The sequence below is a fragment of the Trichechus manatus genome, unplaced genomic scaffold (assembly GCF_000243295.1).
Source record: "Trichechus manatus latirostris isolate Lorelei unplaced genomic scaffold, TriManLat1.0 scaffold00067, whole genome shotgun sequence".
In the NCBI taxonomy this organism is placed as follows: domain Eukaryota; kingdom Metazoa; phylum Chordata; class Mammalia; order Sirenia; family Trichechidae; genus Trichechus; species Trichechus manatus.
The window spans coordinates 7,857,320-7,865,375 of NW_004444003.1; positions in this window are offsets into that span (position 1 = coordinate 7,857,320).

Here is an 8,056-nt window from a genome sequence, read left to right on the forward strand (position 1 = left end):
TGATGTTCTAGGGTTTCAGGATTGTTGATTCTCTGTTTGGCTTAGTTTTTCGGATCTTTGTTGTGGAGGGACGGCGTGGTGCTTCTGCCTAGACTGCCATCTTGCCTCAGTCTGTTTTTTTTTTGTATATTTATAAAAAAAATTTCTAAGTTTCTATATAACCTATGGATAATTATTTTTTACCCCAAAACCCATATCTCAGAATTTACCTGAAGATACATATCTACAAATACCAAACTACATATGTAGCATTATTTGTACAAGTGAAATATTAGAGAAAGACAATGGTTGAATAAGCTATGGCATATACTAATGTTGGGATACTATGAAAATGCAAAGAGAGAATTAAAAAAATCGTTCTGAATTGGTAATTGAAAAAAATAAAAGTAAAAAAGCGGTACAAAAGATTATATAAAGTATCCCAAGTGTTGTGTGGAAAAGAAAGGGAAATTTAAAAAATGCATATATGCATGAATGATTTAAAAGATTTTTCAATTCATTAAAGGAATTGTGACATTATTGATTCTGCATATAATTATTGATCACCTACTGTGTGCCAGTCACTTCTCTAGTGCTGATGGTACAATGGTCAACAAGGCAGCTCAATCCCTGATTTCTTGTAGTTACATTCTATTTTGGGGCTTTCATCCCAGTGGGGATGTACAATGTAGGGAACACGGCCCGGTTTTTAAAATAAATTACCAGTTACTACTTGGAAAGAATTGTTTGTCAAAAAATTATCTCTATATGTTTGTTCCCATTTGAAGTAACACTATCAAGTATGATTAAAGCAAAGTTATACATCTGTGTGAGCATAGGTGTGTGTATGTGACTATAAATGTGTGTTTGTGTTTGTGCCTGCACGTGCATGCACATACATTTGTAAACTTTCCAGGCAGGGAGATGACACAGACTGCGGTTCTATCCCTGGATAAAATTATGCAAAGCTCATCTTCCATAGACCAGTTATGGTGATCTTAAAATAACTCCACTTAAAACCATTCCTGAGAGCCTACTGTTGTCTCTATCTCTGAGAAACTTGAAAAGTAACAAGCAATTCATTGCCCTATTCTGAGGGGGGTCACCAAGCAAATGAGCAGGGAGGCTCAGGGGCTGTGCCCTCCAGTCTAGTTAGAATGGTTCCGTCCACAAGACCCTGTCACCGAAGCAGCATCAGACGTTAGAAATGCAACTGCAGCGAAGTTTCCCTGACGGCACGTGAAAAAAAGAAAACTCACTGAAATTTCAAAGGTTAGAAAATGGAATTTGAAGTCAAAGGCATGGTGTGGATAAAATTTCTTTTGTTTAACTTACCTGCTAGATGGGTCAACACGTATTAGAGTCACCCAACCATAAGAGACAACTTACCCTTCCGAAAGAGAACAAACAACCTAACATCCATCTTTGGTAGCATTTGGTGAAAAAAAAAAAGATGGGCGCTTGCATTTTACCATCTGGCCTTGAAAAAATAAGAAAGCTGTTTTCCTAAGAGGCGGGGGTGTATCGTAGTTGGTACAAGCCTGTCTCAATTTCTACTTTATATTTCCAACTGGAGAACAAAGCTTTCAATTCTACGCCCTGAAATGTCAGCTATTTTTTTTAACCTTGAGGAAGAAAACTAAGAAAATCACGATATACATGCTTCAGACATAAATTATCGTGCTTACATTTGTCTGCTAGTTCCTCATATTTTGAGAGCAATACAAGAGCGTAACCTATTGCTTAAAACACTAGGCTTCTTTCTTCATGAGGTGGGATTTTGTAGATGAAAAAATCTTTCTGAGGGTATTATGAAAAGCGTGGGCACACTTATCTCTTGATATCCCTATCATTATATCATGAAATTCCTTGGAGATTCTGCATCTTTAATAGCTAAATGCTTTTCTAAAGACAAGTAAAAAATATTCTTATGATTGATCACAGAAAGAGACCCTAAAAAAATTAGAACGGAAATGTCATTTTGATGCATAAAGTCAAGTTTGTGTGCATTGCTGTCTTAGGGTGCTAAGGTACCCCTGTGAAAACGTTATGCCCTTAAAACATATTTTCAGGAAAGACCATATGGGGAGAGAAAAATTATCAAATATCAGAATAGTAAAAAAGGGAAAATAGATGTTGACTAATTTTCCTTTATACCTTTTAAAAGAATGAATCACAGATAAAGAGTTTAATTATCAGGCACATTTCCTATCCTTTATAGGCAATAATCACATTTTCTTCTATATATTCCTATTGACCATTTTGCTGAATTTAGGTCCAGGTTCTTATACTTCACATCCATGAAATATTTTGAAATCTGTGTGGGTCTTTTTTACATGAGTGGTGAGTTATTTCCCTAATAATACATAATTCTGCAAAAAAAAAAAAAGGGAAAAAAAGATAATACAATTTTATCTTCCTTTTACTTCCAAGAAAATATGCCAAAAAAAAAAGACCAATTTTAATGCAATAAAATCGAAAGTCTTGTCTTTCTTATTGCTCTGTTTTGAGAAAGACCATGAAGTTTATGTTGGCATTTTATATGATAGGTATTTGCATAATCTCTATTTAAATTTGTACCATAAGCGTTGACGATGAGCTACAAAGTTGTTGCACAAAGCCAAGAACTGATTGTTAGTACAGAATACATTTCTGACACAAACACTAGGCCCCATGTTTCTCTGTTTGGCAAGGATAAATGTTTATCTCCAGGACTGGAGAAAATATAGAGTACCCTGTGCCTCCCACAAATTCTCAAAATCAGTAGGTAGCATCACTGAAAGCAGAGAAGAGAGCTAAGGGCTAGAGGGCTGCTTCACCTATGGACCATGTCCAAGGAAGGGAAGCTGGTCCTTAGGTATTGCTCTGAACTCTGTAAGAGTAGCATATGTGATTCAGTTTTTGGTCATTTCAAAATTCTGAAAATGGCTTTTGTTCACATTTCTGGGCTTTTACTTATGCTAGTCTTTTGGCTTAAAACTCTCTTTTCTTGATTTATCAAAGGGAATAATACCTGTGCTTTGTTATCTCTCTACCTCAAGCAATACTTGGAGACCTATAAATCCTGAATAAATATATACTGGAGTTTACATGAATAATTTAAAGGTTTGGAAATCTTCATATAGAAAGGTCTTTAGTATGACTTTTTACACTGTAAGCTGTAAACGCTATCATTTTGAAATCTATATTATCTCAATTATCAGTGGTTTCAAATGTTCAAGGAAAGGAATAAAAATTTTGGATACTGAAAATTCTTCTATTAGTCCTCAAGTTCTAGTTTGAATCTCAAGCTAACGTCAGTGTTCTTTCTCTGTTTGCTCATAGCAATGTATGCCCACCGCTATAATGGCCTGTACCACTGTTCCATTCTTGTGGTAGTTTGGATTTAATTATTCATTGTATCCACTTCGATGCATTCGTTTACACAAGTATTTGAGTGGCTAAGACGTGCCATGCACATAACAAGCAACATAATATATTGAGGAAGAGTCAGATTGCCTGGGTTCAAATTTCATCTTCAATAGTTTCTGCCTATTTGTATTTGGACAATTTGACTAATATCTTTGTTCCTCAATCTTCTTATTTTCACAATGGGTATAATTACAGTGTCTTTGATATAGGTTATATGATGAGTAAATGAGAGTAAAAGGAATCTAAAATAGTGTTTGGGCTAGTACTAAGCACTCAAGAAAACATTGTTTTTCTTTATCAGTGGTTCTCAATTCCGGCTGTATACTAAAATCACAGGAGATGCTTTTTAAAGCAACGTTATGGACATTGACGATACAGCAACAAGCATATAAACTTTCTGTCCTTAGGAATCTGCCTTAGGGGCTAGACCACCATTGCCTATGTTACAAATAGTGGGGTGCTATCAAGGTAGAATCCAAACAATGGTTCATGTAAAGATTCTGTTGAACTGATTGAAGGAGCTTTAGGAACTAGACATCCTTTGGAATTGACAGCCTTCTTTCATGAAGTGAAATATGTGGCTAAAATTTGAGGGAAAAAAAAGAAAAGTGTGAAAGGGATAAATATCAATGAATTTGATAAATTTCTGAGTTTTAACTGACAGGTAGCTTTCTGTCCATAAAATAACAGATTTTCTAGTACTTTTTCTGTAAGCTGTCAGTCAATGCCTTGGTCAATAGTGTTCGTGTTTCTGTATTGTGTGTATTTTTCTGAACATACAATTGGTTTTCATAGAGGCATAGCAGGATGTCTCATACACAATGTGTACTTACGTCAAGGGTTTCTATTGTGAAACGGTTAAAAGACATTCCAAAGATTTGTTTAGAGAAGTGTTTGAAGAGTAAGTGCTGTACAATTCAAAAGTGTCCATACCCTTTGTGCATTGTTATTTACACTTATCCTTATATAGTCTTGTTTGATGGATAATTTAATGAAAATGTTTAAAGAATTTTGAGACAAAGGGGAATGGGTAATTTTTTTTTTTTCATGTAGAACTATAAGCGAAACCAAACTTGTTGCCATAGAGCTAATTCCAACTTATAGCGACCTGATAGGACAGAGTAGAACTGCCCCATTGAACTTCCAAGAAGGGGCTAGTGGATTTGAACTGACCACCTTTTGGTTAGCAGCCAAGCTCTTAACCACTGTGCCACCAAGGCTTCAGAACTAACTATAGGGCGTTTAAAATATGATCTGTCAGTTTTATTTATTTTAAAATATAGCTTCTTTCCACTTAGATATAAGGAGGGGTAATCTTAGCTGATTTTTTTTTTTTTATGCTAGATATAACAAATAATGGGTATACCAAAAGGATACCTGTACCTTGGATAATAAAATTAATAATTCATCAAATAAGCGATTTTCAAAGAAGTATATTGATTTCTTAAAAAAAAAAAAAACAGACTAGTGGAATTTTAGTAAGTCTTTGCATATGAATGTCCTGACAATATTCTGAAGTATCTGATAGAGTAGGGGAGGTCATCTCAAGATTAGTCTCTAGTATTGTGTCATATTGTCATGTCTTGTAGTGATATTATCTAGTTTTAAGTTTAAAGAAAAAAAATAAGGCCCATTTTATGTGTGACAGTGTGGTTGTGTATAAGGAGACAGGGTTCTTGGGGATATTGCAATGTCTGAATTGCCGACAAATAGAGATATTCTCTGATACTCAGGGTGTTAATTAGGAAGGGGAACTATTTAATGACAAGAGTAAAATACTGTTGCTGATACTGATTCCTTCAACATTTTCTTGGAGGGATGTGGGCCATGTGGGGATTATGGCAGCCTTTTAAATCATTCAGGAGGTTGGAGAAGGTCATCTCAGTCAATCATGGCTGAGGGATTAGGAAGAAAATAACAAATCATAAATCAAGACTCAGTGTCCAGACTACTTTGAGCTTCACCAATGCCATCTCGCTTTATCTTTGCCTCAAACCCACAAGGTTGGTATTGTTATCTCTATTTTACAGCCTAACAAAATGGAAAACACAAAAACTGAGACTCATAGAGGTTATGTACCTTCTCCGAGATAACAGAGTAATTGACAGAGCAAGTTTTCAAAATCAGATTTTTCTAAATCTAAATCTCTTTCTCTTGTATTCATCTCTCCCACACACCACCTCCACTCTCTATCTCCATGTCTGGTTTTATTTTCTTCATAATAAGAGTTAACAGGCACATACCACTTACTAAGTGCCAGACTAAGACTGAGGTGTTTTACATCTATTAATCTTTCTGACAACCGTATATGGTAGGTTCGGTTATTAACTTCGTTTTACAGATGCAAAAACAGAAGTACAGAAAGGTGACTTGCTTATGGTTATACAATTACTATGTGGTGGAGGCATGCGTCTGGTTCCAAAGTGTGTGCTCTTAACCACTACACGAAAAAAGCAGTTGCTGTGAAGTTGCTTTTGACTCATGGCAACCCCATATGTGTCAGAGTAGATGCGCTCCATAGTTTTCAATGGCTAGTTTTTGGGAAGTAGATTTTCTTCTGAGGTGTTTCTGGGTGAACTTGAACCTCTAACCTTTTGGTTAGCAGTCAAGTGTGTCAACCGTTTGCACCACCCAGGGACTCCAAACCACTACTCTAGTATCATGTGGCATGTTATATATTTTTACTTATTTACTTTGTTTATTGTATATTTAGTGCACTCCCACTTTAATGCAAGCTCCATGATAATAGGGGTTTTTATCTTTTTTATTTTTTTAATCCATTGCCAGTTGCCAGAGAAGGGTACCTAGTATATTGAAGATGCTTAATCAACAGTTATTGAGTGAAGCATGTTGCCTCTTTTGGGACTTAGGAGGCTGTTAATAGAACTGAGGGTTCTCATGCGTTTAGGTCTAAGAGAGTTGAACCTGGGATGTTTGGAGTGAGGTGTTTCTTACCTCTGCATGTGGCTGGCTATCACGGTGTTTCCTGGATGATCATAGTCAAGAATTCCTGGGTAAGGCAACTCTGTTGCTCATCCTCCAGGTATCATCCATTCTGGTATGAGTATTTAATTATCATAAAAGTATCAGAACCCTTCTTGTGGTAGATAAGATGGGGCTCCCCTAGATTTTCTCTCACTGTTGATCTCAAATACAAGGTGATACAGAATTAAGCATATGACAACTTGTATTAAATCCAGACCCGACAACTCAAACATTTGTGAGCTTGGGGAAGTTTCTTAGCATCTCTAAGATTCAGTTTTATTCTTTCTAAACCAAGCTTAAAAACTTTGAGCTCCCAGTAGTTAGTTCATAATCAAGCCCGTGGTAAGAATTCAAGAAGTTCACTCTTGTCTTTTAATTTAGAGTTTGTTACAGTGGTGGCACAGTGGTTAAAGTGATCAACTGCTAATGGAAAGGTCTGTGGTTTGAAACCACCAGACGCTTCATGGGAGAAAGATGTGGCAGCCTTCTTCCCTAGAGATTTACAACCTTGGAAACCCTATGGGGTCACCATGAGTAGGAATTGATTTGACAGCTGTAGGTGGGTTATAGTTCTTTTAAAAGATTCCTGCTGGTGTAGTGGTTAAGGCACTCAACTGCTAACCAAAAGGTCAGTGGTTCAAATCACTAGCCACTCCTTGGGAGAATGATGTGGCAGTTGGCTTCTGTAAAGATTTATAGCCTTGGAAACCCTATGGGACAGTTCTGCTCTTTCCTATAGGGTCATTACAAGTTGGAATCGACTCAATGGCAGTAGGGTTTGGATAGTTCTTTTAGGTCCTTTGGTGGTGCAGATGGTTTGCACTCATCTACTAACTGAAAGGTTGGCAGTTCAAACCCATCCAGCAGTGCTGTAGAAGAAAGGCCTGGCAATATGCTCCCGTAATGATTGCAGTCAAGAAAACCCTATGGGACAGTTGTACTCTGTAACAAATGGAGACGCTATGAGTCCAGATAAACTCTATGGCAATCGACACACATACACACACACAGAGTTCTTTTATATCTCATTCCCCCTACTGCTAGAAATTAGAGGTGGAACAGCCAAATTACTTAGCACACTACTATACATACATACATACAGTGGAAATGTGCCCTGATGTTGGGGCTGCAGTTTAATTATGGCAGTTCCATGGCTTTCTTTATTCCTGAAGATAAAAGTGAGTACAGCAAAGTCCAAGTCCATCTGATGAAATACAGAGTCATCATTCCTAACAGTTGGAACAACCCTAGAGAAAGGTTGAGGATAAACTACAATCAACTGTTTTTTGAAGGAGTTGACGTATTGGATAGGAGGCCAAGTTTAGTAAAGCAGAAAATATTTTCAAAATGAATTTTGGATTTTGCCTGAAACACTGTAAAAGTTTATCAGGACAATGATGAATTCATAACAGTGTTTCTCAGCCTTTCTTATCATCCCCATAAAGGGCCTTTTTAAACATTTCTCCCCCTAGTTACCTCCCTACTTTTATGAAAGTTTAATACACAGATACACTGTATATCCGTCTTTGTACTATACATATATCTGTACTTTCTACATAAAGAGTAAGATTTTGTAACACTGGAAATAACAAATGTTGGAGGGGCTGCGAGGAGATGGGAACTCTTATGCACTGCTGGTGGGAATGCAAAATGATACAACCATTTTGGAAAATGATATGGC